This window comes from Plectropomus leopardus, chromosome 7 (assembly GCF_008729295.1).
Source record: "Plectropomus leopardus isolate mb chromosome 7, YSFRI_Pleo_2.0, whole genome shotgun sequence".
Taxonomy (NCBI): domain Eukaryota; kingdom Metazoa; phylum Chordata; class Actinopteri; order Perciformes; family Serranidae; genus Plectropomus; species Plectropomus leopardus.
In genome coordinates, this window is record NC_056469.1 from 9,698,818 (window position 1) to 9,720,258 (window position 21,441).

General features: G+C 39.8%; 1 protein-coding gene across 3 annotated transcripts in view; it reads left to right on the top strand.

Annotated features, from left to right (window-relative positions):
- Window positions 1-9,839: 9,839 nt before the first annotated feature.
- Window positions 9,840-21,441, top strand: part of LOC121945323 (zinc finger protein 516-like) — a 54,506-nt gene continuing 42,904 nt past the window's right edge. For 2 of the 3 annotated variants that reach the window (XM_042489445.1, XM_042489447.1), the window contains exon 1: window positions 12,505-12,744. The gene's annotated coding sequence lies outside the window, so the exon portion shown is untranslated. Of the gene's footprint in view, window positions 9,883-12,504; window positions 12,745-21,441 lie in introns of those variants that run through there. The other variant, XM_042489446.1, reaches the window with a different exon arrangement.

The following is a 21,441-nucleotide window of genomic DNA, read 5'->3' on the forward strand; positions in this document are numbered from 1 at the left end:
AACCACTGCGGTCAGTTTCAACAGTAGTAACAGCAGTAACAGAAGTAGTAGTACTATTACTTGCAGTGGCAATATTAATTTCAACCTTCCCATACTGACAGGGGAGGGAGTGAGTATGGGAGTGGGTATGATGGTGAGTGAGTGAGAGTGTTTGAGGCGAGTGGGTGTGTAAGCAGGTTTTAGATATAGTACTATTTCAGATTTTGTAAGTGTCTGCAAGGGCACTAATATGGGGCCTGAACTCTATAGCTCCTCCAGCTGAAATCTTGTTTCATGGATTTTCAATAGTGGCGGGCATCTAACTGAAAAATAGTGACACTGGGAGTCACATAAATTTACTCCTGTCAGTGGGTTTGCTTTAAGCTTTTTCCCAGGTGCTTTTGAAATGTCAAAAAGAAAACTAAGACCTGTCATAATCTGCCATGTTTATATTCATTATATATCTCTATTTAAAACAGTATGCAATAAAACATGATGAGCAAAAATGAAAATGCTTCATCAGATTAATTAACCCTTTGAAACCTAAGCAAATTAGCTTCACCCATATCTTTTTTGTGGCATTTTGTGCGTGGCAACACATCAGATTCAAACATAATTTCTGCATACACAAATGAGGAGATGAGAGAGAGGTTGAGGTTGTCCATGTTAGATTGCTTCAACAATTGCATTAAACACAACAAATTTCCAGGACTTTCCCAAAAGTTTGAATATTTTTTACTGATTCCATGACTTTTCCAGGCCTGGAAAATATGATTGTGAAATTACATGGCTTTTTCAGGTTTTCCATGACCGTGGGAACCCTGTGTCAGGCATTAAGAGTAACTGTATAAAAATCACTTCTATTATTGCTGATGGTCTTGTTTATTTATGTAGAAGCATTGGTATTGAATTGAACTTTTTCATTACCAGGTAAAAACTCCTTATAATTACTTTTGCACTTCAAAATTCCTTTTAAATAATGTCTAAAAAAATTGTTGGAACAACTTTAATTTTATGAGTAATTAATTTAAAACGTGTTTTCAGAAATATGGTAATTAAGAATTCCTTTCAGATAATGTGGAAAACTTAGCTGGAACAAATGAATGAATGAAGTATGGATTATCAACTTAAAAACTTGTTTATTATCATATCAATGAACACAAGTTTTTTATGTTAATTCCTCTTAAAAATTCAGTCTTTCATATTATTTAAAAGGAATTTTAAAGTGGTACGTACTGTTACCGTAACTATGAACACATGTTTTTCAGTTAATTACTGATAAAAATGAAATTGGTGCAATTTTTTTTTCACATTAATGTTTTATGTACTTCATACTTCAAACTTCATACCATAATTATGAACACAGTTGATTCCTCATAAAATTATGTTATGGCAACTATTTTTTTCAAGTTATTTTAAATGAATTAGAGTTAGTAGTATGTTAAGGCAAGACTGTACCTTCTTGTTGTTGTTGTCGTCACAGTTTAAGTATGGAAATATTCTTGAAATGAATTCATAACTGAAATCAGTGTTGGAAACCCTGCATTCTGCCAATACACTGGTTATACCCAAAAGAGTAAAATTACATCACCAATTAAAATGCCTACCGTGTGACCTTGGTCACCAGCACGAAGTATCTCATAGAAAATGTGTTGCCAACAAAGAAAAAAAAGAAAGGAAAACCACTGGCCTAAGCAACACTCTCACCACCTTGAACTCTCACAGAAACACACGCTCACACACAAACACTGTGAAAACGCCACTCGCCTAGTTGAACTTTTGCACTTTATGATATGATGAAACCCAGAGAGGGAGCAAAAGAAAATCTAGCAGGTTACAGATACAGCTTTTCTCTCCACTTTACAAATATGTGCATCTTTATGCACTGCCCTGACATATTTTAAAGCGTTGCATATTATAGCAGGTGTCACAGCAAACAGCATGTATCTGAAGGACTCATTGAATATTGGTTGAAGCAGAGCAGAAAAAGAAGCAGAAGAGGAAGAAAAGATTTTTAAAGCCTAGTCTCCAGTTAATATTAATACACTTGACCTTGTGAGATTATTAATGTTTGGTTAATGAAGTAATTTCCCTTTGTATTATTAATATTAAATGATCGTGTACATATTAGACCAAATTTCCTTTTGTTTTTAGATCTGAAGGTCCCTGGCACATTTAACTCAGCCTATTAGCATTATTTCTTTTTAAAAAGTTCGTTTGACTAAAATCTGAACAGAGTGCGATGTGTAGCTGCCTCGTTATAAGATCTCATGGTCAACATTTCAACAGCAGCGGTTGGTGAGCTGGCTAAATTGGAGTAATAGAGCCTCATGCCAGACAATAATGCGAGTTAAGTCCTTTAGGGCAAGGAGCTGCAGAGATAGCCAAACAAAAGATAATCAATATCATATGGTGTGTCGCCTGGAGTCCAGACCAGCCTCTCTCGCCAGCATACTCATCACATGCCTCTGAGCACTTGTCTACCGCAGGATTCAATGTCAGACACAATGTCAAACATGCAACACGTCCAGGCCAACGTGTTAATTACAACATCATTGCACAAATACACTTGGAGGTAATATGAATTATTTTAAAGCAAGGTGGATGCCTTTCACATGCAGTATGATGTTGAAAAAGACACTTGGTTTGATTAAAAAAAGAATACTTGCGTGCACTTTTAGACCTGCTTATACAGCATTTGCTAAAATTAAATGTAGCAGTTTTAAAGAGCATTTATTCACCTAAAATGTGATATAGGAGTTACTTAATCCCTTAAAAATAGTTTTCAACAGAAATACTGCCAGGCTTTTTTTTTCATCTGATGAGAAAAGTGGAAGCGATACTAGAGAAGTCAGAAAAAGGATTACTTTTTTTTTTGTAGTGACATTGGACACCGTATATGCATGAAGCAGCACCCGATACAAAGCCAGCGGGTGGCACAATGTAAAGCACAATAGTGGCGGCCTCAAATTGCACTTTGTGCCACAGCGTATAGAACGAAGCCAGTACGCATGCATTTATACAACCTAAACAAACTTTAGGCACCCTTTCCCGCCTGTCCTCACCACACACACACACACACACACACACACACAGCCAACCCCCTCTCTCTCCTCTCTATCTCCTTTGAACCTGAGGACAGACAGAGGTGTCTCTGTGTTTGAATTAAAGGGCTAAGACAGGAGTGGACACTTCCCTTCCTCTAGACAAGCCGTGTGTAACAAGGTCTGCTGTCACTGGTAAAATGTACCATGTGTGCACGCGTGGCAAGGCACAGCTCCCTGTCTGACTTCCTGTTTGTGTAAGTCAGACATGGGATCCTTCTGTGCAGCACACTCGCAGCCTGACATAAGATTTGATGATGAAATCCCACGCTGAGATGCTGTGATACACTCGGCGTATCCCTGATGGCTGTTTTTGTCTTGTTGTTTGCTCTCACAGGCACCTTGCTTCTGAGCATGCATGGCTGCTTTTGAATGAGCAGGGGAGTATACGTGTGCTTTGTGTGTGTGTGTGTGTGTGTGTGTGTGTGTGTGTGTGTGTGTTTTGCATGTGTGCACTTTCGGACAGCGGCTCTCCTGCAATCAGCTCGTGCACTTACAGCTTGTATCTTTTCCTGCAGGGAAGGTGTAAGCAATGCTTGCATGTGGCTGCCTTTGCTCCTGCATGCATGCGCGTGTGTGTGTGTGTGTGTGTGTGTGTGTGTGTGTGTGTGTGTGTGTGTGTTTTAGAGTGATAATTCTGCTGAGAGGCAGACGGACAGTAGGGGAGGGTGAAGGAGGAGGAGGAGGAGGAGGAGGAGGAGGAAGAGGACTGAAGACAATGTGAGCGCTGCAGTATGATCCTGTATCCATCAGGCTGCCTCCTGCAGTCACCACTGCTTAAAATGCACTGCCACAGACACACACTCTCTCTCTCTCTCTCTCTCTCTCACACACACACACACACACACACACACACACACACACAGGAAATGGCCTCAATCACTGTAGCACACAGTCCACAGTTTCTCATTCCAGATGGGATTATGATGTTATTACTGCACGATTACACCACATAACTATATTAGCAACAGAACACAACCTGGGACTTCTCAATCAGTCACCTTCGCTTTATACCGAGAGGACTTTTCAACAACCCCTCCCGGCCCTACACACAGATACACACCCTGAACTAACAACAGCAGGACTCAGCCATTTACCTTCATCTTCATCCTCCCTGCTACAGAATTATCTACCATTAGCATGATTTAACTATGTTTGCACTCTGATGTTTTGCCATTTTTTAATGTTCGATTTTATTTTGACTTAGTGACGCAACACCGATTTGAGCCTTCTGCAGGTGGATGTTGTGGCCCGGCCGAGAACAACGCCGCTAAAATAGCATGAATGATTACTCATGTGGGTGGATCCACCCCTCACTTCCCCTCCCCACCCTATGGAATTTGATAAGCTGGAAAGGAAAAGGTGGTCAAAAAGAGAAGAAGAGGAGCAGAGAGGGAGGGAGGGAGAGAGCAAAAATGAGAAGAGATGTGAAAAATTTAAAGAGGAGAGGAGGGGAAGAGTGCAACCAGGAAATAGATGAGATCCAAAAGCTGTTTCAGATTGAGTCAACAAGATAGAGAGCGAGAGAGTGAGAGTGAGGGAGCCGCACTTCCTCCTATAACGACGAAGAGGTAAAAAGACCCGGTGCCTCTCTATTCGAAACCACATGCATTCATTCGGGAAACCTTTGTCCCTGCTGCAACATCACCTGAAGAGAGAGAAAGAGATTTATTTGTTTAATACCTACAAAGCATATTTGACTTGAATTCTTTAACTGAATTGGGAGAGGTGTCGCATCAGATTCCAAAAAAAAGGTGTAATTTGTCTTATTCAAAAGAGGTAATGCGATATCCCATAAATATTTCACGTCCTGTGGCAAGATGTGGGCTTCCTCCTCCTGCTGCTCCAAGATACTGTATTTGCTCATGGGCTGGTTAGGCAACAAAGCACCTCCACCCCCCTCTCTCCCTCCCTCTCCCCCTCCCTGAGGTATCTCCTTGAGGGTTCTCCTTGCACTCCTTTGCCAGCTGACAATTAGCATGCGGTCGCTAATGCACTACAAGCTAATTGAGCACAAGGGGGCTGGAGGTGTCAGTCACTGGAGAGTGCTCGTGATGGCTGTGTATCCTAGTACCGAACAGCGTGCCATTTTGAGACAGAGAAGACTAAACTTTATGGAAGTATTCAAGAGAAGTGGATCACAGCCAGAGCAGGAATTAAATCTCAAAAGAGAAAAAAAAATGCTGTTCAGAAAATAAAATAGTTTATAGTTTTATATTTATATTTTGGTATATTTTAAATAGACAACACGAGAAATAAGGACTTCATAGGCTTGCTTTTATGTGATGTCTTCTCATTTTTTAATTGCTCTTATAAAATTTGTATTTGTATTTATTTACATGCATTTTGCATTTTTTTATGTATTTGTTTGCATATGTTTGGTGGACTGTTAGGCTGTCTTTTGCTATGTTGTCTTCTGATTATCCTGTTTCTGCTTTTGCTTTGTTTCTCAAAGCACTTTGAAAAGTTTGTTTTTAAGGTTCCATATAAATAAAGTTATTACTATTGTTATTGTTATTACTATCATTAGTAGTAGTAGTAATAGTATTGTTATTTGTCCTATGGTCCTATTTGTGACTTAAAGAGATAGCTCAGATTTGTTGAAGTGGGGTTGTATGAGATACTTATCCATAGTCAATGTATTACATACAGGAGATTATTTTCATAGCTTTACCTTTTCATCAGACAGCTTGTTTCGACAGGGAAGCCATTAACAGCTTATTTCCCTATCAATGATCTTGTCAAAGCCATCAAACTACATTAAGAAAAACAGTAATTTTAGCTCTCTGAACATGGGAGCTGATGGTCTGCCGCTGGTAGTTTGTTAGTATTATTGTGACTTAACCTATTTAAACACCAAAGTCACACAATAACACCAACAATCTAACTGATAGAGGCAACGGTGGACCAGCAGCTTCTGTGTTGAACGATGTTAAATTGCTGTTTTTCTCAATGGAGTCTGGCTCTGAAGAGAGCGATAGAACAGCTTCATTAACCTTGTTTACACTCTGATGTTTTGCCCTTTTTTAATGTTCAATTTTATGTTGACTTAGTGACGCAACACCGATTTGAGCCTTCTGCAGGTGGATGATGTTGGAAATCACTGTCTGACAGGCAAAGCAATGAAAATATTCTAATTACTCTACTAATATGGTGGGGTTTTTTTTGGTGGGACTGTTTTAAATGGCTAAATATGTTTGGTTGTTGTCTCCATCGACAGCAGTCCATTGCTTAGCTTCCATGCCGGACTCCAGCCTGCTGCTCCAAACTGGGGGTGCGCCAACTGTCAACAGTTTGTAATATGATATCTGTGGATACCCCATACAACCCCACCTTGAAAAAGAAACCATCCCCTTAAAGCATCGATGTTCTAAGTAAATCTGAAACATTTTCATACAACTTGATTATTTTTCTTCTTTCATTAAGTGCAATTCAACCTGTAGTCCAACATGCACAGACACTGTATACCGTAATGTAAATCAATGCTGCCTACAACAGTGAACATCATTGCAGTGGATATCAGGGGTAGCTATTATAAGAGCTGCCCCGAGGTGTGCGTTTGTCTGCCACGCACGAACAAGCAGCTACGCATGCAATAGTGTGCAAAACGCATGCATGCATTGTTGTATGCGTTTGCACAGCTGGTACAGTAGGTTTTTAAAGGTGAAGGTTCACTGAGGTATGTTTTAAAATGCTGAGTGGGTGACCTGCAGACTGAAGGGCGTTTGACGAACGACAGGGAGGCTTCTCTGCCGAACGGTTCAGGGGGAAAAGAGAGAGAGAGAATGAGAGAGAGGGGGAGAGGACACCTTGGTGTGTGTTTGGCCTGACATTCCCTCTGACTTGGAAAGCAGGAATAGACAGAAAGAGGAAGAGAGAAAGAAAGAGAGAGAGAGAGAGAGAGTGTGTATGTGTGTGTGTTTTAAAGCTGCTCTCTTATAACAGGAAGTATCTGAACAGTGACTCACACACTACAGGGAGAGAGAGAGAGAGAAAGCAGGAGGCTCTGTTCATTGTTGTAACTATGTATCACTTAAGTGCTGTGTGTTTGTTATTATATTCATGGGTGTTGGAAGATATTTTTTTCTTTTCATGCATATAATAAGGAACGTCAGCTGTGACGGAGTATGTGTGTGTGTGTGTGTGTGCACGCATGGGAGTGTCACATTTTTTAAAGCATGGAATGAAGTCCTTAAGAAGCCATAATACATGATAAACATATATCTGTGTGTGTGTGCGCGTGTGCGTGTGTGTGTGTGTGTAAGGAAGTCCACATGCATGTGCACGGGTGTGGGAGTTTGAGCGTGCGCGCAGATCACATTTCAAGAATGCAATGCTGCATTTTAGTAGATATGGGTGTGTATGTGCACACGGGAGGGGCTATCACAGTATTTTCATATGCGTGTGTGTGTGTCTTGTGCGTACAGCTGAGCAGATCATATGTCATCAAGGACATAATGACTTACTTAACAGTCTTGTACGATCATCTGTACGTGCATGTCAGCACACATGCGGGTGTGTTTGGATATTAGCAGATATTTGAGGAAGCAGTGATGCATTTAAGGGCTTATATGGAACTCATTGCTCAATGTGTGGGCCCGCATGTGTGTATTTTCAGTATATGTGTGCAAATGCTAAGGGAGACCCCATGGAGCTCTGGGGGCTTGCATGTGTAAAGCACTGCCGTTACAATTTGAGGGCTCTTCGCTGATAAGATGTCTGTGTGTCTTAACTCACTGGCACATCACCAGTCAGCAACATGGCTCCCTCTCACTGCACGCATGCTGAGCAAACAAGCCTGACCTCTGCACAACACCCACAACAACGCTGTGGAGTGACAGTTATTACACATGACTTCAGCATACAATAAACTGGAGTACATTTTAAAATCAGCTAAGCCTCATGCTCCTAACGCTCTGAGAAAATGCATACATGTTTGGGGGTGACTGTGTAATTTGCGGTGATAATGTGAAATCACAAGTATTGAAAAATACTCATTTTATGAGGCTTAATTAGATTTATTAGACAAATAACCACAGTTGTTCAAACATTTCTACACCATTGCGTTATCACATTTATTTTTCAAGATTTTCTAGATTTTCCTGTCCTGCAAGGGAATTCACTTTAACCCTTTTTAACCTGGCATTTACTCATCTTATGTAACACGGGACCTAATTAATCAACTCACTTTTTCCAGCCTTATTTTCCAAAAGTGAAGCACATGTAGCATAATATTAGCCACAATATGTGATATAAAAACTTTGCAGTTATGCGGTTACTTTTTGAGCATGGATTGACCTTGAGTTGGTGTTGCTGTTATTTTGTTTGCCAGTGTCAAACCTGTGTGTGTGTGTGTGTGGAACAGGATTGAAAACCTGCTTGACTGAAAATAAAGTAGTTAGGCGACGGTCATGCATTCCAACAGTATCAAAAACAGGGGAAACTCTGCCAGTAAACGTAGGACACATGTACATTGTTTGAATGCAGAAGTTTCATTTCTTTCAGGGCATTTCCACCATGAAACAAAAATCAATGTCTTGATGGCACAGAATGGAAATATGCGGGTAGAAAATTGTAACATTGTGAGTGACATATTTATGGGAAAAAGAAGGAGTGGGGTTTCCCCAGCTTTAACCCTTTAAAACCTAGTTTGACATCAGTTTTGTTGTGCTGTATTCTGACAAGCTATTTAACTGTTTGATAAGCAACTAGGTTTGATTTCTTTCAAAAACATGAGGAAAAAAGGCAATGACCAACTTGGCAAGAAATGTCCCATAAATTGCAACAAATTAGTTGGGGAGAAATATTAGGAAGCTATCAAAAATTAGTGGAAATGTCCAGAAAACTATATTTATAATTATTATAATTACACATTTTAAATTAGAAAAACAAAACAGACACATAGGCTATATATTTTTAATTTTCTGTAGTTTTCGGATCATTTTTTGTTTTTCACTTTTCTTTGCTTATTTTCAGTTTTTTTCTTCCTTGAAACTTTTTACTAATTTCTTGGTATTTCTTGGGCCATGCGCTGTTAAATTGCCCATAGCCTTCGCCTATGTTTTCAAAGAAATCAAACTGATTTTGCTCACATTTCAAAGAGTTAACCTGGAAATTCAGTTAGCCTTTTTAACCTTTATTATAGCCATATGATCTGGAGATTCTGGTCATTACTGTTAGATAATATTTCACTGTATTTCCACTTATAATATTTTTTTTCTCTTAGAAACAGCTCCCTGGGTTTTTGCAACAGGGTGGATAAAGGAGGATGACTCCTCAGATATCTCTATAATGACACAGGCTTAGAGTACATTACTGTGTTTGATTGTATCCTCAAGCTTTTCCTTGACATCCTTTGAAATCATAAGACAAATTGTCATGGTAGACATTCTCACACTCCTCACACACTTTTTTTGAGCCCGTAGTAGTATCAACAACTTTTCGCTGATGAGACAATAGCAGATAGTTCCATTTAATGCGGGAGAAACCATATGGCCGCGGAAAAGGGGTGTCAGGAAATTAAGAAAACATTCACGTGGACACCTAGCTGACAATTTCACCACTGTTGTTCCTGTGGTTAAAATCACACGTGTGAGTTTATATGTTCAATTTTAACACGAAACGTATCCGCGATATGAAAATAATCGCAGCGAGGAATTCCAGCGCACCCCCGCGAGACCGAATGGACTCGACCTACTCAATCATGCACTTCAGCATACACTGCAAAGAGCATGCTTTCACCTTTAGGATTGTCTCTGCTTCTTGAAGTCACCCTGGATTATTCTTTTGGATCAAGCAGGTACGCACATTTCCTCCTTTTTATACGCAGTATAGTACCGGACCATGTCGCGTGCTCTGAATGGGCTGTGGGTGGAAGGCGATTGTCGGATCTTGATTTATAAATAGGTTACATGCAGGCAAGGGTGTAGTGGCTGATTAAAGAAGAAAAAAATATCGTATGACCTCCTGTGGGTGATCGTCGCAAGGCACATAAGCGAGAAGTGTGGAAAAATATAATTTCCACTTTTCAGAGTCGTTATAGAACTTGGAGCAGTTAAATGATACTTGAGATGTGTGTGAGTTGCCGTAGTCAGTGTCAGGCTTTATAAAAGCTGCCCTAAAGTCTGTTATTCAAATAAGAAATGTGGGAATACACTGAGAACGGCCAGGGTGGTATCCTCCCTGAGGTTAAGCAAACTTTCCACCAGCTCACCACACACACTCATCTCTTCCTTGAGTAATTTCTTTTTTTTTTTTTTTTTTTAACACAACACTCTATCACAGAGGAATAAAGATTTTTTGCTTCAATAAAGTAGATTTTAAAAAAAAAAGCTCAGTGCAGAAACATCCAAAAGGTGGAGGAACAGTTTTTTGTTTTGTTTTTTTTAAAAAGATTGTTTTATTCACACAGAGACACAGGGTGGAGGTGGACGTTAGGGAGGGGTAGAGGGGGCTATATCCATATTAGGAAGACGTGTCCTACATAATAGGCATGGCAAAACTGCCACTGAGCAAGGCACAGGTGCCAGCAGCCGGAACGAAACTGCTCTACGTGTTATTAGTATGAGGATCTGAAACCGCTGGAAGATCTCTGCTGTGTCGCATTTCTTCTTCTTCTTCTTTCAATCTCTGCGCCAATTCGAGCTCTTACAACTCATCTGCATGCGGTGTGTGCGTGCGCGCGCGCTTGTGTTTGTGAGGGGGGGCGGAAACATGTGGCGAGGGAGGAGTAAAGGGAGTGGGGGGGTATGCATGTGTGTGTGATGGGGAGTCTGTGCATGTAACTTTTTTTCTCCCCCCCTCCCAAATGAAGATGCACCTACAGGATGTGAGCCTGCTGTTATTGTAGGGGGACACAATGGGACTAAAGCCGCGTGTGTGTGTGTGTGTGTGTGTGTGTGTGTGTGTGTGTGTGTGTGTGTGTGTGTGCGAGACAATCCGAATTAATGACATTAATGACGTCTTTCTGGTTTGTCTTCAGCTCAATTATCAGACGTGTACGCCCAGGTGACTGTGCCAAAATGAGCGCATGTGGCTAAAAGTGAACCAAATTACAGATATGTGCCCAACATGTCTTTTTACGCACGAACTCGTTTGCACATGCTTGGTGGTGGGAGTGCTGGTGAGCTGGGGACAATTGTTCAAACCTCTTCTCGTCTCTGGACACTTTAAATAGGCTACACACACATGAACACGGCAGCTGATCGTGCTGATAGGAAGCGATGGAGACATAAATGAGACAGACACACAGTATGACCTCTGTGTGTGGACTCATGTTTAGGGACAAGGACTACATCGCGGGGACAAACTTTTCTGCTTCTGCTTTTTTATCGCCCTCGATCTTGTCCTCGGTGTTTCTCACTCACACACACTTACACACACACACACGCACGCACACACAGAAAGCTTCTTTCCATTCGTGGTGCGTTCAGGTGCTGCATAAACTCCGCCATTTGAGTGATTAAATCGCACAGGTTTGGTCACAAATACCTTCAATATGTCACACCAGGAGGGAGCTGTGCTCTCTAATGTGACTTAAAGGGTGTCCGATGATCACACGTGTTTTATAACAATACCATTATATATATATATTTTATTAATGATAACTCTAGAAATTAAATCAATTTAATCAATTAAAGTCAGAAAACTGTGAACAAGTACTAACATTAACCGGAAGCACTCAAGTAAAGGACAAGTACCTTAAAGTAGTACTTAAGTAGCCTATTACTTGATTAAAACTACTTTATTTACATTCCACCCTCGATAATACTCTATTTGGAAGCAAAGTAGGGGTCAACCAATATTGTTTTTTTAAGGCAAATACAGATTATTAGTAGTTAACAAGACCGATAACCGATATTTGGAACTAATATGCATTTACAATAAAATTAAAAATCTTTCTGTCAATATTTAGAATTTGGAATATAACAAACTCCAACTCAAAGCTTTGGTTTAAATGACTTTAGCAAATGTTTAATCAAAACTGAGACTTTCAGCATCATATTCAGCAAGTTCCCAGAAACTTTTTTGTTTTTTTTAGAAAAAAAGAGAGGAATAAATCAAAATAACACCCTAGAGTTTTACAAAGTAAAAGTTCCTCCCATGCTGACACTTTCTTTGCACTTTTTAATTAATAAATTTTATTGGTGATCATTAAAATAAATGGCCAATCAGCCAAGCCGATCAATCCGTCAACTCTTAAAGCACAGATATCACAAAAATCCCCCTTTTCTATGGAAGCTTCATCAGTGAGTCAACAGTTTCCCTTTACACTGAAGTGACCCCGGAATTCCCAACGTTTGCCAGTTTTCACCTCCGAGTCCCGCCATTTCCGACAACACCTGAAGGCAGCACCAGCGAAACGACAAGAGACGAGAGAGAGAGAGAGAGGGAGACAGAGAAACAGCGAGGGAGAGAGAGAGGAACCTGTGCTGCTCTCTAACACAGGGAGAGAGGAATTCGCCAGAGATAATAATAATTCCACACGATTTTTTTGCAGAGTTGAACCTCGGGTCGCTGTTGTCAGTCGCCGCGCTGGAAGCTACACTGTGTCTCCTCTTATCTCTACCGGATCTGGACTCTTTCTATTTGCTTTTTTTGGAGAGCTGCACCGGTCCTGCTTTTTGTGAGTGTGTGTGAGAGCTCAGCGGTGCTTTAACTGGTAAGGAAGTGACTGTATATAATTATCACTGTTTGTTATTTGGAGGGTGCGTTCGTCGGGCTGCTGCTGTTACAGTGCAATCTTTGGCTATTAGTACACACTCTTTGGTTTTTAACCCAGTCATTTCCTTTAGGAGTGAAGATTGAGAAACGGGCAGCAAAAGTACATGTGCTACAGTGGAGATAAGGGTCATTTTGAGGAATGTTGGACTGATAACAGAGTGGAACCTTGCGACAAAAGACACACTGAAGAGCGCTTTACATGAACCAGGCAGAAAAAATAAGTTCTGTTAGGAATTGCACAGTGGTTTTAAAGGCGATGTAACGATCTTTTAAAGTATCACAAGAGTGATTTAAACTTACTAAACAGCAGCAAGAGACGCTAAGTGAAAATAATAGCTATGCCATAGATGATAATAGGAGCAAAAAAATCCATAAAGGTCACAATAAAAGCTGTTAAACATTAAAGATACCCATTATAGGTATATTATGGGATTGTCATAGTGATCCTCCCTCAGGGGGAAGGCTGGAGTATCAGAGGAGATAGTTATGTAAAAGCAGAGTTTGCAGGAGGGAGAGAGAGAGAGAGAGAGAGAGAGAGAGAGAAGTGAGCGCGTGCGTGTACGGGTGCGCGCACCAGTGTCAAAACATGCGTGCATCCATTCTCGTTTATAATTGAAGGTATACAAATGATACAAATGATAAAGAAAAAAACTAAGGCACTGTCTTATCTGGATTTTAACTGTAAATAGATTTTAGAGTGATCACACACACACACACACACACACACACACACACACACCACTGTGATATGTCGATTAATTGCCACTTGTGTGTACTTGAATGAGTTTTACTGTATGCTGTTTTTTCAACCTGTATGAAATTCTTTGTACTCTGTGTGTTATTCCTTCAGTTATTCCAGTAATTTTTTTTTTCAAACTGGCAGTGTTCATGGTGTCATCAGCCGAGAGCTTTCTGTGCTTGACAGCATTTTCTCCCCTCTCCTTTGATATTGTCTTTCTGTGGTGCGCTGTTTTTTCTCTCTAAAGATACAGTGTTTTCTTCTGTGTAAGGTCACACAGAGAAAGAGAAAGAGAGATAGAGAGAGGAGCGAGGAAGGGGAGGAGGGAGGGAGGAAGAGACAGGGTGTTGTTTTGCAGACAGGATTACATTGTCTCCCCATGTCAGATTTCAGACATTATGTTAAACATTTCTGCCACAGCCTGCTGCCCCCACTCTGTGGTGATAGTAGCGAATGCAACACCGCACAACAATAAATGGGCCAACTTCCCCAAACTGACTGTTGGATAATAAATAGTCCCTAAGAGCGCCACCTGTTTTCCAACCCATGAACAGTACCAGGAATAGATTTGAAGGTAAACACATTAAGTGTGTGAAGCTTTAGGTAAATTCTTTTCTTGGTTTCTGTGGAATGGCAGGAGTGTAAGACTTAAGGTCATACTTGGTTTTTTTTTAATATGTGTAAGGAAAAGCCACAGTGTGGGTGTATTTTTCTTCGTCGGTTATGTCATCCAAGTGTCCAAACACTGTCTGAGATCACTTGTTGAACATTGCTAAGCAATGCAAAAGAGGAACATGCCCTGTGTTTAAATATGACACATTGTGGCTATCAGTTGACTTTTACAAATGTGATTCATGCTGAAAAAAAAAGAGTCCACCACAGTTACGAAATGGGATTTAAATTATTTTTTTTTTAAAGTGTCACAGATGCCTCATATTCACAAACGGATCCCTCGAGAGCTCACACATGACTCAAGTGAAGCTTTTTGTATTTGATTGCCTTCCACCCTTGTGTCTCTTTTCATACGCTGAATAACTGCCGCATACATTGGGGCTTTTGTCAATAGGACTTTTTGTTTGTCTTTTGTGAGCAGCTCGTGTGCTTACTTTTCCATCTCCGTGCTTATCGTGATCAAACTTTCAACTCTGCCGTGGCTGTTTATCTCCTCCAAAGACCTGGCTTTTTTTTTTTTTTTTTGGCAAAGTTCAACCACCCCTTGCCCACTCCCTCCACCCACCACCCCCATTTTTTCCTGTATCTGTAGGAGTAAAATTAGCAATTTAATTTTTTTTGTCTTCTCCCTTCAGAATGTGGAAGTGTTTTATTGGTGTGGTGAGAAACAATGAGGACAAGGCAGGGCTTTGTGGTGGCAGAAATGCATTTTTAACCCATGTGAATGAATGGCGCCTCACATTCCACAGCAGCAGGCCCTTTACTGAATGGCAGCACTAACTCGGCTGTTTTCATTACTCATTACTGCCTTGTGCCTTTTCACCATGGACATAGTCATTTACCTTCACCAACTTAGAGGGGGGTTCAACACTAAAAAGACTCTGTCATAGGAGACTTTTTGAGGTAATATCACTGAGCTGAATATGGAGCAAACTTTTGCTTTTCCCTCTTTTTTTACTAATTGAAATAAGTGACTGGCGCTGCTGTATTTTTCTTTACTCAGCAGTAAATATTAAAGCTTATGTAATCAAAAAAATGTTTTGACAACGGATCGAATTACTAGGTGTAATGTGTTGTTCAAAGTGATGAACGCACAGTAAACTTTGCAGTTCCCCTCATTTCTACTGAGATTTATAGTGACTTTTAGCTTAGGCTATTGTTTTAGTTGTCTGACCCGCAACCATACTAGAATTCTGAAAATCCCTGCTTATTTCTTAGAAGTTAAAATTAGAAAGACCAATTATGAGATTATCTAGCAAACACAGTGAAGCTTTTAACAGTTGAAGAACCAGACATTTGTTTGTATAGACTACATAAAAGCTAAAATGAGAGTGAATATTGTACTTATATACTCGAGGCTAGAAACACAACCCAGAATTAATGCTAATGTGCTCTGCAGTTACTGTTTGCTAGCAAGTTAGTCATACCACACCAAGTCCAGCTTTGCAGACTAAATGCCAGTCTTTCCATTAATTTATATGCGGGCAGTGCATCTGCGCTTTCTAGGCCCCATGCAGCCTAGACAGCTGACCACTGAAAAGTTAACTTTGGGTTTAGCACTCTGCTAACTTGAATGAGGATTAAATAATTTAAATCAATCTTACTGTTCTTCTAGACTTTCCAAAGGATCAAATTCCAATTGTGAAAAAAATCATTTTGTGGCAGTTTTGACGCTTAAAAAAAAACGTATCCACTTATTCACAGACATCTTTTTCACATTGTAAGACTATGGGAAAAAGTTTTTTTGGGGGGCCCATGGCATCACATATAATTCCACTTTTGGCCAGTGTGTAAAATTAGCTTCAAAGCCTGGAGCTGTTCCTGGGGGCTTGTAGCAATCAGACCGTAAAAACAGCCACAGTCCACGAGAGCACATAATGTCTCTTTTCTATTGTGAAATATTGAGTAAAAGAAATACACTATGTATTGACATCTTGTGTACTACATTACAAAGAGGAGCACTTGCTCTCTTTGTGTGTGAGTGTGTGTGTGTGTGTGTGTGTGATTTTTGTGTCTGCAAAGATACTACAGTAATGATTATCAAATGGAATTCTTCAGATCTTTTGAACCAGCATAAACAAATGCACAGTAGACAAATACTCAGTTGCTGAGATGGGTAGATCGACTTTCTCTTTGCCCTCCACTCCCCCACAAATTGGCCTTTTAAATGACACTCCCACACCAACGAACAACTGCAGCTTATCGCCGCAACACTGGATTTTGTGTGTTGCAACCTAATACTAGAGTATATCAATGTTGCATTTACAGCTTGTTTCTGCTCAGTAGCCAAAAGATCCCTTAAGGCAGGTTTTAGAGAAGTATACTTGGTTTACAATCTCGGTTAGTGAAATCATCTTTCAATGTGAAATCTGACAGGTTGACCTTCGTCAAAAAAATATTGGAAACTAATTGCCTTGAAAAATGAAAGTAAATACAACTTTAAATCTTAATTTATGTTGACTTTATATCTAAGTGTTAAGTTTACTTGAAATTAAGACGTATTTACTACATTTTGTGAAGTTGTTGGAATTTAAAAATGACAAGTGAAATGACCTTGTTATTTCTTAGTGTTAACAAATTAAGTAAACCAGTCTTACTTAACTTGATCACAAAAAGGATTTTGCCAATGCTGACGCTAAGAGATCTGCGAGTTCTGTTTTCTTAACATGTTTGTGCATCACAGATACGATTGACAAGTTTACAACCAGCAGAATACAGATATATAGCACATTATACTTGGTTTACTGAAGTTGCTAAAACTCAGAAAGACTGATTTAATTCAGCTTGTCATTTTTAAGTTGCAACAACTTCACAAAATTAAGTCAATATAACTAATTTTAGGTAGACTTAATTAGATGTAAAGTAAACATAAATTAATTGTTATATTTACCACTCACATTTTTCAAGGCAATCTGTTTCCTTGATTTTCTTTTGAAAAGTAAAACCTTTGATAAAACCTCTGATTTTACAGTGCTGTCTCTTGTTTTAAAACCAGGTATTTATGTTATCAGGTGCATCTCCTGGTTAGTATTATTGTACTGTTTTGGTAACTGGCACTGCCTTAAGCTCAGATCTCACTTTTTTTAAATGTAATACTTACAAGTGATAGCATGGGCCAAAATCTTTGTTGGTGGTTTGCAGCACCTTGTGGAATTAATGTTTGAAGGAGTTTCAGAGCGAGCTAGTTACATATGTCATTGATTGAGTCCATTCAGTCCTTTTAAGATTGTAATTGCTACCCTGCTTTGACTCCTGACGTCTTCATCTCTGTACAAACGGCTCATGTTAGTGGTGTGTGGCTTTGAACTAGAATGAATATGAACAAAGCGAAGACATCAAGTCACAAGGCACACACTGAGTCAGCTCGGCTAAAGTCCTGTTCTTTTCTGTTCTCTTTTTAGATTGTATCAATCCTTTCTTCATGAAAGCAAAGAAGTATCTGCCTTCACAGGCTTAAATAACTTTCTGTGGCATATTGAGGTTGGATTATAGAGAGAGGCATCAAACAACAAGTGCAAACCCATTCTAACAGCTGTTCATTTTTTGGTGCTATGAAACAAAAAATGGAAATGCAACGGGGTCTAGTGTCTGTTCTGTGGTGACGGCATTGATTCCCCGCTGCATGGTGGGGGTTTCCACTCTGAAAGGGCAATCTCTCTGTGTTAGCCTAGAAACACCAAGCTCCTGGATTAAATTATAAATGAGCCCTCCATGGGAAACATATTGCTTACTGGCTAGGATAATCAGAAGAAATGTGCATTTACTGTCATCCTGCACATTAACAGCACATGTATATGTCCACTCTAAATTACTAAAATATTACTGGTTGCTAATTTTGATGAAAATTTGCTAACAAGTGGGTAGTTAATCCCTAAATTTGGGTCACACCTTCATCCTTTCCACCCATACAGATCAATAGAGACTCTGCCAAGCCAAGCAGCTTTGTCCAGGTAGTGAACTGTGAGGCCTGATAGCTGTCTCAATTAGACCCGAAGAAAATGATGTGGTAATCGGAGGATTAAGATAGGAGAGGGGTTAGAGTCAGTGGGGGGTAGGGGAGGTGGAGGCAGGGCACAGGGCCTTTTAGCCTCTGAAGTGGTGGGGAGGGGGGTAGAACATGGTAGCAGTGTTGCATAGGGTTCAACTGTTGCACATATTGATATTTTTTTTAAATTAAAGCTGCCGATAGTTGATATTTTGTGCTGAGATTGTTATGCTCAAACGTAACCATCATGACAAAGATGGGTTAAACTGCGGCATGCAAGGCCAGCCGTATAAACTAAAAACTCTTTGAGTGAGTGAGAGAGTGAGTAACTGACTGATGAAGTTGAATTGGTCAGTGTGACTGTTGGTGTGACGTTGCTGTTTCCCATTGGCTGCTCAGTCTTTTAAAATAAAAAGACACGGACACGGTGGACAGGCTGACAGTAGCTAACAGTCCTGTATTACTGTAAAATTATTCCTCATTCTCTGTAACCAGTTTATGGTGGAAATAGCAAGCTAGAGAGATAAATGGCCATCCATGGTTTTTAAGTCAGTTTTGGATGGAGGAGAGAGAGGATCATCTTCAGTTTGAGGGACAGCTGTGTCTATAGGACAGGAGCCTTACATTTATGTAAATATTATTAACTACGTGTTACAATATTAGAATGGGTGGTGCCACCATTATAAAGAGAAGAAGAAAATAAAACACTGATTGAAACGGTGTGAGAGTGAATATTACGTGTTACACTGTTGGACCAGGTGCTGCCACAATGACAGAATTCTCTGTTTGGTAATCAGCAGCGATAGGATGATTCACAAACTATCGTTATCAGTGGAGCTTGGCTCTGATAGTGGCCTGAGGTAGCGCAGCCTCTGCCAGTCACACAGGGATGTTCATCCCCAGGTCCCACCGAAGCTGCAGTCAGTACAGTTTGAGGGAAAGCAGCTCCCTTCTGCTGTGTGACTGTTTCTAATGTTAACTGTACTGTTCTGCATTTTAACATGTATTTAGGCTGCATACCACCACAACAACGCAACCCCACTGTGGGTTGCCAAAGCTTCCCAGGGGGTTGTGAGGCCTTCTTGATTTTAAAGGCTTTTAAAATAAAAATAAAAATATATAAACTAAAATGAACAGCAGGCCTATCTCAACATTTCATTAATTTCTGCAAAGATAACTAAATGCATTAGATTAATGTTAAAGATATACCTTATTTAAAATCTCACAGGGCACTGTGAAGACCTGAACACAAGCTGTATTCACAGAGCCTTCACTCGCCGCTAAACGGCCTCGTCCTGTCATGGAAAAAAAGGCCAAGCAAAAGGAATTTCTCTAAAAAGAAACCTCCGGAGAGTGAATGATTGTAGGTATATAGATACCTATAAAAAGTTTCAACAACCATCAGGAAAACTCATCTCTGATGCAATATTCACAGGAAATAATATGCTTAAAATTCAGAATAATTGCTAATCTAACACAAACTTCCTGCAGTTAGGCATTTGGGGTAATTATTGTACTGTTATTGTTATAAATTCAATACAATATGAAATATCCCAAAAATATGTCATCAGTGTACTCAATCATAGTAAAGAAGTCCCTAAGGGAAAAAGGTCAGGAACCGCTGTACAAAGTCCAACCAAATGCTAGGTTTTAACCTAGTGTTGTTTTCATCAGAAGTGGTGGAAAACCCCTCTGAGACAGCATGCTATCACGGGACTCAAAAACTCCTCCATAAAAGCCAAACTATATGGATATTTTCAGTCAAGTTAATTATTAGAACTCCATGCAGACTTTGAATAGAAACAGTATTACAATGTGCAAATTTAGATATATCTGGTGCAGTATATTCATACTCCATGCCTGTGGGGGAGCATTCAGTTGGAAAATGTGGCTGTTGCAGTCACCAAATCTTAAAACAGCAACATGGGCTACGCTGAAAATACAAAATAGACAAATGAGAAACCCTCTTAAAGACAGTCTATCTATTAGCATATAGAGGGAGACATTCGGTAATGGAATTAAGTCAATGAAGGGAAGAAAACTGACAAGTTTGTTTACTGTAATTATTTAATATAGCTTCGTACTGATGTTTTAGGGTTATGGATAAAAAGATGGCAATGTTATTAATACAGCTCCTGTCATTACCCAAACAGCTGAGTGTGGGTGTGGAAGCAACCCACGCTAATTAGTTGTCTGCTTTTTTTTTTTTAATAAACATTGCAAGAGGCGACATTGTAAATATTATTGCCATATTTGCACACACCCACAAATGTTTAACATTGACAGTTAAATGCCAAACTAGTAATGACAACACACACATTAGAGCCCACTCACAGTAAATTCCACACTGAATGTTAAAGTAAGAACAAAGAGGGCATTCAATGTTGAGATCACTCCCAGGGATAAGCACAATTCTGGACTATTTTAGTGATGAATGGTGATGATTACAGAGGCTGTAGATGTATTTGATTGCTGTAGTTAGTGTAAGTAGTTTAACAAAACACTTACTCCTCTGATTGGAATATTCTTAAAGCTCAAGTCTGTGGGTTTAAGGGGATGTTGGCAGAAACGGGATTTAATATAATAAGTGTGTTTTTTTTACTGCATAATCACCTTAAAGTAATGGTTGTCGAGTTTTTGATAATAATGAGATGTTTATATTTATTTAGGGACCGGGTCACCGGAATAAATTCTAACCAGGAGGAGTTTATTATACACTTAAGTTGAAATTAGACAGTGCTTATGTTACTGTAATGAAAATACTTAAAAAGTTAAAACTAATAAAACATAATGAAATGTTGGTATGCAGCTTTAATTAGAAAGCAGAGCTCATGTGTATTGATAAGTTTTTGTCTTCATCTCACTTTGCAGGATCAGACTGCTTCTACCACTACATCCAGAGGTTGTACTAACAGATTATAATTTCATCATCTGTGCGAAGGCTGGAAGCATAATTTAAATCAGAGGTGGACCACACTGTGGGCTGATGGTCTTGATAATCAGGATCGGATATCGCCCCATTTATCAGTGCAACTCTGTTTGCATTAACTGAGGACACTTGCAGCTCGGGCCCGCAGTGATGCAACCAGCTTTTCTTGTCAGTGCACTGATTCCATCTGCTGAATTAAAAAATGAAGTGTGACCACCCCCCCCCCCCCTCACTTCAGTTCCAAATGGATGCCCGTTTACTACATTACAAGCTGCATCCTCCATCACTGGCACTCATGTTGATTTTCCAT